Here is a 12488-nt window from a genome sequence, read left to right on the forward strand (position 1 = left end):
GTTAACAGGGTTTCAGTGATTCAGAGTTTGATGATTGTTTTGAGCTTCAATGATAGTTATGGGTCCAGTATGAAAATTGGATGAAAAGTGGCCTTACAGATTATGTGTTGTGCTTCAGTGTATCCAGTCTGAAAATTGATGAAACGTGGTACCTGGAGGTGAGAAGATTGTAGGCAAGCACCTACGTACTAGTATCTAAGCTAGTACAAAAGCTAAAGGAGATCTTTGGAGCATTGTAGCAGGTAGCAGCCTGCGTACTAGTAAATGGATCGACTAGTACAAGAGCAAAGGGGGTTGTAGCTCCCGTACTGGTATAAGACTGCACCAGTACAAATATTGTAAAAGGATTTTCTTATTAAGAAGAAGATTGAGATGACTTGCAGCAGGTGGTTTTCACCCACATTGGGTTTCCACCTTATATCTTTGTGTTCATGTGTGTGGCTCTTGTGTGATGTTCTGTTCTGTTATTCTGCACCTGTTTACTGTTAATATGCTTAATAATGATCTGATGCATTTACTGAAGATTAAGCTAACTGAATTATAAGATCTCTGGATATACGCGAGTTTCATTAGACACAGTAGCGTGTACACGCGGGTTCACTTAATTGAAGTAGCGTATATGTTTCTGAGTATGAAATTGAAAAGTTTGATTGATCTGATAATACTGATTCACCCCCCCCCCTCTCAGTATTATTTCCAACAATTGGTATCAGAGCAGGTCCTTTGGTAGAAGCTTGATCGCTTGAAGGAGATCCGTGGAACAATGGGAAAGAAGCTTAAGAAGAAAGCTCATAAGAAGAAGAAGACATCTCAGAAGATCTATGACAGTGGGAGAGTCGATTGGGGATTAGGTATAAGAAGTTCTTCAGATTCAGAATCAGATTCAGAATTAGATTCAGAATCATTATCAGGTATGAATGTGTTATCCTCTGATGTTCCTGCTATATTTCCTTGTGAAAGTGATGGAAGTGATAGTGAAACTACTGAACATGCTTTTATGGGTGAGCAAGAAAAGTGTCAAATAGAGGCAATGTTTAGAAGGTTTGCAGACAAAGTTAAAGATCAACAAGATCTATTGAACAAAAGGGAATGTGCTTTCAAAGAAGAAGTTACCAAACTAAAGGCCCAACTAGAAGAAGGAAACAAGGTAAGAAAGCTTCTCAAGGACAAGGAAGACCAATGTCAAAAATTGCAGCATGAAGTGACATCATTAAGAAAAGAAGTCAACGAAAGAAGCACAACCATCAAGAAACTCAAAGATAGATCCAGCTATTATGAAAATCTTGAAGCTACAATCCTCTCACTAAAAGGAGATCTTGAAGAATCAAAGAAGCAGAATACAGATCTACACCAAGCAATTGAAAAACAAGACAACGAAGTCATCAGCTTAAAATCACAGTTGGAATGTGCCTTCAGAGTTCGTCAAATTCAGCAGGATCTGTATGAAAAGCAAGAAAAGGAGATACTCAATCTAAGGCAACAAATGGAAGAAGGAAGAAAAGATGGAGAAGACATGAAGAAGCAATGTCTAGAAAAGGAGAAACAACTTCAAGTTGAGGTAAATATCTTGAAAGGTAAATTAGAAGAAAAGGATAAACTTTTGAGATTTCAAGATAGTACTAAAGCCTTGGATGATATTCTTAGTAGTCAAAGGTCTCCTGCTATCAAGACTGGTCTTGGTTTTCATGAATCTGTTGAAGGTGAATCTAGCTCACAAGGTGAGGCAAGGAACTCTAAAGAGAAAACTAAAATGATCAACAAGGAGATGAAAGGTCAACCCCATCAACAATCAAAGAAAAAGGCTCCTCAAAGAAAATCTTTTACTCCTCCTATGAATAATATTGAATGTTATGTATGTCATAATCTTGGACATGTTGCAGCTAGATGTAGAAGAAGAAGAGTTCAAGACTATTATGCGGACAGGTCATCTCAATCAAGGTACTTTAATGGATATTGCTTTGCTTGCAATATGTATGGTCACAAAGCTGCTGATTGCTACAGGAGAAATATGAAACATGTAAGATGTTATGCATGTAACAAGCTTGGACATATAGCAAAGGAATGCAGGAACAAAGGATGGACACCACACCAAAAGGAGAAAACCTCATCACACTTGAAGATATGGAGGAAGAAGGAAGTACAGTCAGCACAATGTACTGAGACACAGCACAGCACAGACATATCAGACTCAGGGGGAGCTGAAAGTGTAAAACTTCAGTGTTCTGAATCTCATACGCAAGTTCCTTAAAGGGAAGTCGCGTATATACGCGAGTTAGACACTGCAAAGTCGCGTATATGTCAGTCTGAGGAAAAGCAGTGGGAACAGGATCAGAAAAAGGATATGATATGATTCAGTCTATTATTTGCTCTATTGGTTAATAGCTACAGTCTGCTGAGGATGTGTGGAAATGTTTTGTTATGATATCTAGAAGTGTTTTGATCCTAACTTGAGGATGATGATGTTTTGATGCTTACTGCTGATATATGCATGATCAGATCTAACAGATGGCACTGGTTGAGGGGGAGCATATGCCTTTAGTAATTCATTGTTGGCATTATGGTCCTTGGTGATGATTCTTATATGACTAAATGATATATCTTGCTATGATAAACTCTCATATGATTCTTGAAGTTACATAGAAGATGTTCAGATCAGATTTATGGTTGATTCTTTGATGATGCATATATGGTGTTTACATGGTGATCTTCATAAGGACAAGGAGAAGTACAAAGCTTGAATACACATCTTCCTCACTTGATGATAAGTCACTTATATACTGCTGTTGTCATATGCATAAATATCATACAGTTATGATGCAGGCACTCATGCGGATAAGGATTGTTGCTGATGATGATATCAAGAATCTTTGTCAAAAGAACTTGAGCTCAAGATACATAGTGCTGATACATGGATGACTACTCAAAGTTGCTTTATTGAAGACATGGTGATGAGTTCTTATCTATATGATGATAGGTTGATCCTTACATATGTTAATTGATGCAGATATTCCCAAGTAATGATACTTGGATCATGTAGAGCTTGATGAAATGGCTATGGTGGTTTCACACATGATACAATGTGAATGACTCTGAATTCTGTTCAAAGGGATGAAATGATGCAGACATACCTTGTTATAGGTTGATGACATATTCTCTACAGGACATTTACAGGTTGCTGATATGGAAATTTGTGTACGCGTTTTGTTTAAAGGATATCCGCGTGCATACGCCGTTTTACAAGGGGATAGTCGCGTATATGGTGTACGCGAGTTTCGTAAGGGATATCTGCGTATATACGCTTGTTTATGTGTATACAGACGCGTATATGGAGATTTGAAGGAAATCAGCAGGGACAGATGTTGGTTGCAGAAAGTCTGATATAGGTCTGACAGAGATCATCTGGCACAGGTTCAGGGGAGCAGATAATCTTCCAATGATGCATTGTTGGCATTATCTTAAAGCTTTTGGTTCTAGTTCACATTTGGTGTTGATTTCAGGAGGAACAAAGGTGAAAGGAGAACAGAAGGATCTCTTGGTTGCTGATCTGAATGGTGATTATCAGATGCTGCTAGTGACTTTCATAAGTCTTGGTCTAGTTATTTCGTCTCCATGTCATATATCTCTTTTGTGGTATCTCTTTCATGGTGTCAAGGTCATGTAACGGCCTATTTTGGTTTCCCCACTATGCCTGGGATGATTGATGCAATATGATTGGTTGTCATATGTAAACTTTTGATGTATCCCCACTTGGTTGGGTGGATGAGTCAATTTTTGTATATCCTCACTTAGTTGAGAGATGGATGTATGTATGAGTCTTTGGTGATAGGAAGGTCTTTTATGATGTATAGAGTCATGTTCTTCTTGAAGAACATTTTTTGCAGATCTTGCCTACAGTCAGGAAGAGAATGAACAGCACACTTCAGCAGTACAAAGACTTGGCATGTACTCAGGGGGAGCATTGACAGATTGGTACACCTTGGCACATACAAAGGGGGAGATTATTTAGAGATTTCAGTAGGTACTCAGGGGGAGTATGGACAGTGGAATGATTCAGCAAAGGAAGAGAATATCTTGGTCCACCCTTTGCCCTTGATGTCAAAGGGGGAGAGTGATTTGGTGTTGTTGCCATCAAGTCCAAAGGGGGAGATTGTTGGCATTATGATGCATGTGTTGTACTTGATGGCAACCCTCTCATAGAAGAATATCTCACTTATGTATAACTGGGTGAATCTTCAGAAGAGATATCAGATGTGACTGATGGAGGACAGTTCAAAGGAATCAGATGATGAATCTTCAGAAGAGATATCAGATGTGACTGATGGAGGACAGCTCAAAGGAATCAGATGATAGTTCTAAGTGTGACAAGTTAGCTTTGCCATCAAGTCCAAAGGGGGAGATTGTTGGCATTATGAGATAAGTGTTGTCCTTGATGGCAAACCTCACTGATGACAAATCATAGTACAGAAGGTCAGCAGCAAGGAATTGATGATCAGACTATAAGAAGAAGAGAAAGTTCATACACGCAGGTTCGTTAAGCCCAAGTCGCGTGTACACGCAGGTTGGCTTCAGCAAAAGCGCGTGTATGTGGAAAAGTACCTTTGGTCCATGGCGGTTAGTCCTTGGAAGTTGTGCCTATGGTTTCGGACCATTGTGTCTCGACGGGCGTGTCGATCCCTAGTTTTAAAGTTGATGGTATTGGATTTCTATGGTTTTGGCTCTTGGTATTGAACAAGGCCTAAGGCTATATAAGGAGAAGGAAATCATTAGGCAAGGGCATCTGAAATGTCTTGAATATTTGATGAAGCATTAGATCCAGCATGCAGGTTATGGGTTGATGATGCATTGCTTGATCTGAGCTAAGGAGAGATCTCATCGGTTGATGGAGAACAAGATCTAAGGAGAGATCGGGATCAAATGGTTTGAAATGAACTATCTTTATGATGCTTATTCTAGATCTACATACTGACGCATGTATTGTTCTATAAGTATTATGAGTATGATTGATGTCTGGTACAGCTGCAAGTTACGAGAAGTTATTTTTAGATCTGTACGCGGGTTGTCTTTGGCGAAAGCGCGTATACACGCGGGTTTGATTCATCGAAGTAGCGTATACATTGTAAATCTTAATATTTGAAGTTGCAGATGGATCTGATGGTTATTATAGAGTTCTGTGTCTGCTCTGTGTTCTGGTGACTGCTGTTAACAGGGTTTCAGTGATTCAGAGTTTGATGATTGTTTTGAGCTTCAATGATAGTTATGGGTCCAGTATGAAAATTGGATGAAAAGTGGCCTTACAGATTATGTGTTGTGCTTCAGTGTATCCAGTCTGAAAATTGATGAAACGTGGTACCTGGAGGTGAGAAGATTGTAGGCAAGCACCTACGTACTAGTATCTAAGCTAGTACAAAAGCTAAAGGAGATCTTTGGAGCATTGTAGCAGGTAGCAGCCTGCGTACTAGTAAATGGATCGGCTAGTACAAGAGCAAAGGGGGTTGTAGCTCCCGTACTGGTATAAGACTGCACCAGTACAAATATTGTAAAAGGATTTTCTTATTAAGAAGAAGATTGAGATGACTTGCAGCAGGTGGTTTTCACCCACATTGGGTTTCCACCTTATATCTTTGTGTTCATGTGTGTGGCTCTTGTGTGATGTTCTGTTCTGTTATTCTGCACCTGTTTACTGTTAATATGCTTAATAATGATCTGATGCATTTACTGAAGATTAAGCTAACTGAATTATAAGATCTCTGGATATACGCGAGTTTCATTAGACACAGTAGCGTGTACACGCGGGTTCACTTAATTGAAGTAGCGTATATGTTTCTGAGTATGAAATTGAAAAGTTTGATTGATCTGATAATACTGATTCACCCCCCCCCCCTCTCAGTATTATTTCCAACAGAATTGTGAAGGAAGCAGTAGATTCAGAGGATGGAAAACTCTGGAAAGAGGCCATGGTTGATGAAATGGCATCTTTGCACAAAAATGAGGCTTGGGATCTGGTGGAGTTGTCGGCTAGAAGGAAACCCATTGGCAGCAAATGGGTGTTTAAGAAGAATACAAATGCAGAAGGAAAGGTGGAGAAATACAAAGCTCGGTTGGTAGGTAAAGGTTATTCCCAGGTGCTGGGAATTGATTTTGGTGATATTTTTTCACCTGTTGCCAAGGTAACTTCTATTAGGTTACTTTTATCTGTTGCTGCTGCTTTTGATTTTGAGGTAGAATAGATGGATGTGAAGACAACATTTCTTCACGGGGATCTGGAAGAGGAGATCTACATGAAGCAACCTAAAGGCTTTGCAGTAAAGGGTAAGAAAGAATTGGTATGCAAGTTAAAAAAATCTCTGTATGGGTTAAAAAAGTCACCAAGGATGTGGTATCAGAAATTTGATACATTTATACGGGGACTTGGCTTCACCAAAAGCAAAGCAGATCACTGTGTGTATTTTAAATTAATTGGTGACCGTGTTATTTATCTGGTCTTGTATGTGGATAAGATGTTGCTGGTTGGAAATGACAAAGAAATTATCGAGGATTTGAAGACCCAATTATCCTCCAAAGTCGACATGAAAGATCTTGGTGCTGCAAACTATATTTTAGGCATGGAAATTAAAAGAGATCGGGCAAAGAGGAAGCTCTGGTTAAACCAGAGGAAGTATGTCGAGACAATATTGCAGAGGTTTAATATGCAAGATATTAAACCGATGAAGGTTCCTATTCTTGTAGGTGTAAAGTTATCTGCTAAACTGTGTCCCAAGGCACAAGAAGAGGAAGAGGATATGTCTCGTGTTCCATATGCAAGTGCAGTCGGTAGCCTGATGTATGCAATGGTCTGTACTAGACTAGACATTGCACATGCAGTGGGAGTATTGAGCAGGTTTATGTCAAAACCAGGGAAGGAGCATTGGACAGCAGTGAAGCGAGTTTTCAGGTATTTGCGTGGCACTAGTGCCTATGGTTTGTGCTACCAAGGAAGACCAGGATTGGACAGAGTGTTGGATATTCATCGCTTTGTTGATGTAGATTGGGCTAGAGATCTGGATCAAACAAGATCTACAAGTGGGTATGTGTTTAACCTATTTGGAGGTGCAATCAGTTGGATGAGTAAGAAAGAATCTGCAGTAGCACTATCAACTACAGAGGCAGAATACATGGCAGCCACTCATGCAAGAAAGGAAGTATTTTGGTTGCAGAGATTGTGTTCAAGTATGGGGTTAGTACAGGAAGCTATAAGGATAGACTGTGACAGCCAAAGTGCAATTTTCTTGGCAAAGAACCCTACATATCATTCAAAGACAAAGCACATCGATGTTCACTATCACTTTGTGAGGGATATGATAGAAGACAAAAAGGTGTTGCTGGTAAAGGTGGACACTTTGAAGAACACTGTAGATGCAATGACAAAATCTGTGAGCTCTGAGAAGTTCTCCTGGTGTAGAAAAAAAATGGGAGTTTCAGGGCTAGAAAAATGAGTAAGCTCTCCTATGGCCCCCTGTGGAAAGAAAACAACAAGTGGGAGAATGTTGGGTTGTGTTATATTCTTTCCACGACTAACCTACATAGTGAACCGGGGGGTTAGAGGGGGGGCAGAGCCCCCCCTTCGTTGCGCTGATTGTGTAGTGGGGGGGGTTCACAGTGGGTTTGAGGGGGGTGGTAGCCCTCCTCTACAAGGTCTAGGGCAGCACCCTGGGAAATTTTTTTTGGACGCTATATTAGGCTGGGTGAACCTACCTATGGTTTTCGATCCATGGTTTTGGACGTGATGGTTTTCGATCCATGGTATTGGATGCTTCAACATGTATATATATGTATTGTAACATTGAAAGGGATATAATGAAAAATCAAGCTGGTAGTCCCGATTTTGGGATCCAGGGGAAAATCTTTATGTATATGTGTTTTATGTGTTATGCTCTTGCATTGTTTATTTTCTGTGTTTTAGAATTTGTATGTAGGTAATTTCTGTACGAGGTTAAAACCTACAGCTATTGGGTTGCTTTGCACAATTTTTGAGTGCAGGGCAGCTGTTGGGTTACTCTACACAATTTTTGAGGGGAAGATAGACGGCCCTCTAGGATTGCACAGTTTTTCCGAACAAGCCAATGACCGGATGTGAACCAAGTGTTGGGTCAGCTTATGGTTAGTCAACGAAACAAGTGAGTGAACACAAGTTGTTAAGAGAAAGATAAAATCAAATAAACACAAGTACCTAATAAGTGCAGGATAACTGCTATGATTTCGAGGAGGGAGGTTCCAAAACAAAGTGAAGGAAAAATTTTGGAGGGTGGTTGTAGTCGCTACAACAGAATAGTTGCATGAAAAGGGAATTACATTGAACATCTTGTTTGTTGCATTTACTACACTACATATTGTTTGTCTCTTCCCTTCCTTAGCTAGATTTTCATTGAAGAGAAATATTCCATTTCCTCATGCTAAATTTGCATTTTAGAGAATTCAGGTGAATTCATGGTGAGCCATAAAACAAAAAATTAATTCAAGATCAACTTAAAATTTACTGAATCAACCTAAGGAGAATTTGTAATATTAATGCAAACACATAGAGGTCTAGGATAGAAACGTGTTTTGGCGTGGTTAAACGTAGGAGCTGTCATTGTTTGCCAATGTTGTATCTCAGAGGTGAAATCTCATTCCACGTATGTGAGTGTATAGGGCCGTACTCCACATACCTTTGGGTATATTGGTGGAACTCCACATATGTAAAGTATATGGGAATTCTCTCATCGAACGGTAATGCATTAGACAACACTACTACGGATTGCACTCCCACGTACATCACGTATATTTTGGGAGTCCCCAATAGGTTTCTATCCATCCATAGGTAACTGATTCTCTCACCTTGTAAAACTTGATACATTGAATACAACATTTAGGGAGATTGGTTGTCCTACGTTAAGTCCTTGGTTCACCAAGGTGTATATTTAAGTTTACGGTTGCTTGGTAATCCTTTATGCCTAGATTACCCTCTTTTTTATTTATTCCTTTTTATGTTAATAATATTTATCATCCAACGTGGAACAAAAATATCCCCCACTCTGTCGTTCATGTAGAACGAAAAATAAGCCTCCTCTCCCACCAGAGGCTACTCCTGGCCGTCGTCAGAAGCATAAAAACACACAGACTACCGAATCGGGAACTTTGGGAACCATTTCTAGTCTTCCTCCTGAATCTGACTGACCAAAATCATCTATCCCTTTAAGTACCAAACCTGAGGTTACATATACTCTTGTCGGTGAAACTGACACAACTGATACTCAATTACCTGAGACTTTATTCCTTGAGGTTATGAAATCTGACCTTCCTGAGTTGGAAAATTTATTTCCTGAGGTCATTGAACCTAAGTATCCTCATTCAAATTTACCTGTTGCTTCAAGTATTCCATCCTCTCTTTTGTTGTCTCAGACATATCCACCTTCTATATATCTTGACCCTGACAGTGAATCGCTTCCACCTGGACTTGTGAGTGTCAAGGAGATCCCACAAGAAGAGCCTCATCCTTATACTCATTTGGAGGGACTTTTCCTTTATCCTACCCATCCTCCTCTTCCACCTCCACCTCCTAAACAAACTCCTTTACCTGTTTCTTTTGAATTACCCACAAATTTCATGCGGCATTCCACTTTGGGATTATTGACAATGACTAGAAGTGATATGGCTTCCCATCCTATGTCCACCACTATGATTGAGACATCAAATGTCGCTTCCACATATATGCTTTCGACACCACGAGAGACACATTGGTATGGTGGACCGTCCATCCCACGAGGTTATCAGTCCTTATCTAGTACCTTCTCTGGTGCATCTTCCATTTTATGGACATCCCCCATGTCATCCACTTCAGGAATTCCATCTAGCGTTGTTCTTATGAGTGCTGCTCATCCTACTCCTTCTCCTCCTCCTACACCGATATTTGAACAAGTGGCTAGCCCTTATGTTAGTGGGCAAGGTCTTCTTCAACAACCTAACTATTCTTATGTCGGGTACCCTCCGCAAGGGGGTAAATTTCATCCATTATCCCCTCCTCCTTTGGCAGGGGGGAAACCTGTTTTTGGTATACCTCAAATTGCTAACCATCCTTATTACAGTCCTCCTTATCCTAGGATGGATGTTAGAGTTTGAAAAACTATGTTTCCCATTCAACTTGGTTCGATGTTTGGTTCACTACTTGCTTCCCAACCTATGCCATCTTCATATCAAGTTCCTATTCCTCATTTTGTACCTCAACAAGCTCAAATTCATGTAACTCAACCTGTATAGGATGTGATCGCATCTCAACTCGTTTCTTCAGTATCTTGCAGCTCTCAGGTCCCACTTACTCAGCCTTCACAAGTTCCTTTAGAATCTGAATCACTTGCACAAGGTATTCCTCAAATTCCAGTAGGACAGAATGTGTATGGTATGGAACAACATCAATCGAAGCCTCTTTACCATGGGACAATACAAACTCCCATCGGGAAACAATATATACCTTATCAGGGTATTCCCCAGGCTCCTTTTCAAGGCCATAAAATTCATGGTTATCTTGGGGTTGGTTAACAAGGTCACCTGTATTTTGGCTATCAAAATGCTCCTTATTCTCGTAACTAGGTTCCTTACTATTAGAACCCTCCCTATCGAAGAATGCAAGTGCTTGTTGCCTAGGTTATTCCTTCATATCCAGGTCATCCTCTTCCAGACTTTAATCAGCATTTTCCTTTTGTGGCCACTCTCAAGTTGCCATATTTGACTCGACTCACCAAGGACACCATCACGCATTCGCCTTGGTGGCCAATTATTCCTACTAATTTGCCTTCTGACATTGCTAAATTCAATGGGAATCCAAGAGAAGACCCGTCGACACATGTCATGATGTATCATCCATGGTTTTCATCAAACTCCCTTAATGATGATTCTATTCAACTTTGTCTTTTCCAAAGAACGCTTATGGACACTGTAGCTAAATCGTATATTGAGTTACCCAAGGCTTCATTCCATAATTTCAGTACCTTAGCCATAACCTTCCTCATGCATTTCTAGTTTCCCATTAGATACGAAACTGTAATGGAACTGTTAAACAACTTCAAACAATCATATTCCACTCACATTTGTGATCACATTCATGAGTGGAGGCGTCATCGCCAGTTGGTCAAAACTTATGTTCCCGATCAATTTCTCGTGGAATGGTTTACCAAATCTCTATTGGCACCTATAACAGAAGATGTGGCCAAAGGTGGAGTTGTGACTGAAGAGCAAGTAATTTCTCGTGCATAATATTTGGAATTTTTTAATACCCAATTTGGCACTCTCTACGATAAGATACCAAATGATATGATACCTTCGAATATTGTTCCTCTTTATTTTCCTGGTAAGGAATCCCATGTTGCTGATGGAATTATTGGTTCTACCAGCTTTCAGATGATGAGTAAACCATCTGGTATTGATCCACCCGCATCTACTCAAAACCCTCAATCCCACCCTCTTGCGGTTTCTTCTTCCGAGATAAATGTCGTTTCATCTGATAAAGGCAAGTCTCAACAAAAGACTAGAAGCAAGAAGAAAAGAAAAGGTAATAAAAAGAAAGATCCCTCTCTGCGGGGTGAACAAACAAATCAGTCTTCTGATGAGAAACGAAAGCCTTGATATCCTTGCTTGATTTGGAATGAGGAGCACTTTACACGTGATTGTCCTCACTATGCTGAAGTGAATCAATTTCTTAAGTCCTCCACTTCTCCTGCAGTGTTGACCGACTCATTTCCTAATCAAGAGACTCATATGGTTGCTCAGGACCCATCTTCCTATAACACGATTTTTATTCTTTCCTCTTCAAAGCCGATATCTTATGTTTTGGTAGCTACTTGGAACAAGGATTATGGTAACACGAATCTACTGAACAATCATGCTACTAATCAACCTGCTGGTTTGGCACCATCCTCATCAGATCCAACTCTGTCGTCGATTCCTAACGAATTGACTATTAAACCTCCAAAGGGAATTATTCATAAGTCAACTTTAACCCCTCATTCAAGATCCACTCAAAATTATAACGTAGTTGAAGACTTGGCTTAGTCCCCATTGACTATGTCGACTCTTGAGGTGTTGCAGAACTACCCCGCCCAAAAGAGGGCTTTACTTTCAGCTATCAGATGTGTGGATCCATCAAATTCAAACCTTGTTGTTTTCTCTCATGAAAAATATACCCCTTGACTTCCAACTCAGTTAGCTTTTATAATCCAAGTCATCATCCATGGTAAGAATATTCATCATTTTATCGTGGATTAGGGAGCCTCGACTTGCATTATGTCCATTTCTTGCTAGAAGGCAATTGGTTCTCCACGATTGAGTCAGTCACCTACTACATTAAAAGCCTTTGACGAGAGAACATACAAAACTTATTGGATTTTGAACTCCCTACAAGTTGAATTAGGGGGAAAAAGTGTGTCCATAAAATTCGAAGTTATTGACAAACCTCTCGATTATAATATTCTATTAGGACA

This window comes from Pinus tabuliformis, chromosome 6 (assembly GCF_031772625.1).
Source record: "Pinus tabuliformis cultivar Carrire ecotype Pingquan chromosome 6, CPIR1, whole genome shotgun sequence".
Lineage (NCBI taxonomy): Eukaryota > Viridiplantae > Streptophyta > Pinopsida > Pinales > Pinaceae > Pinus > Pinus tabuliformis.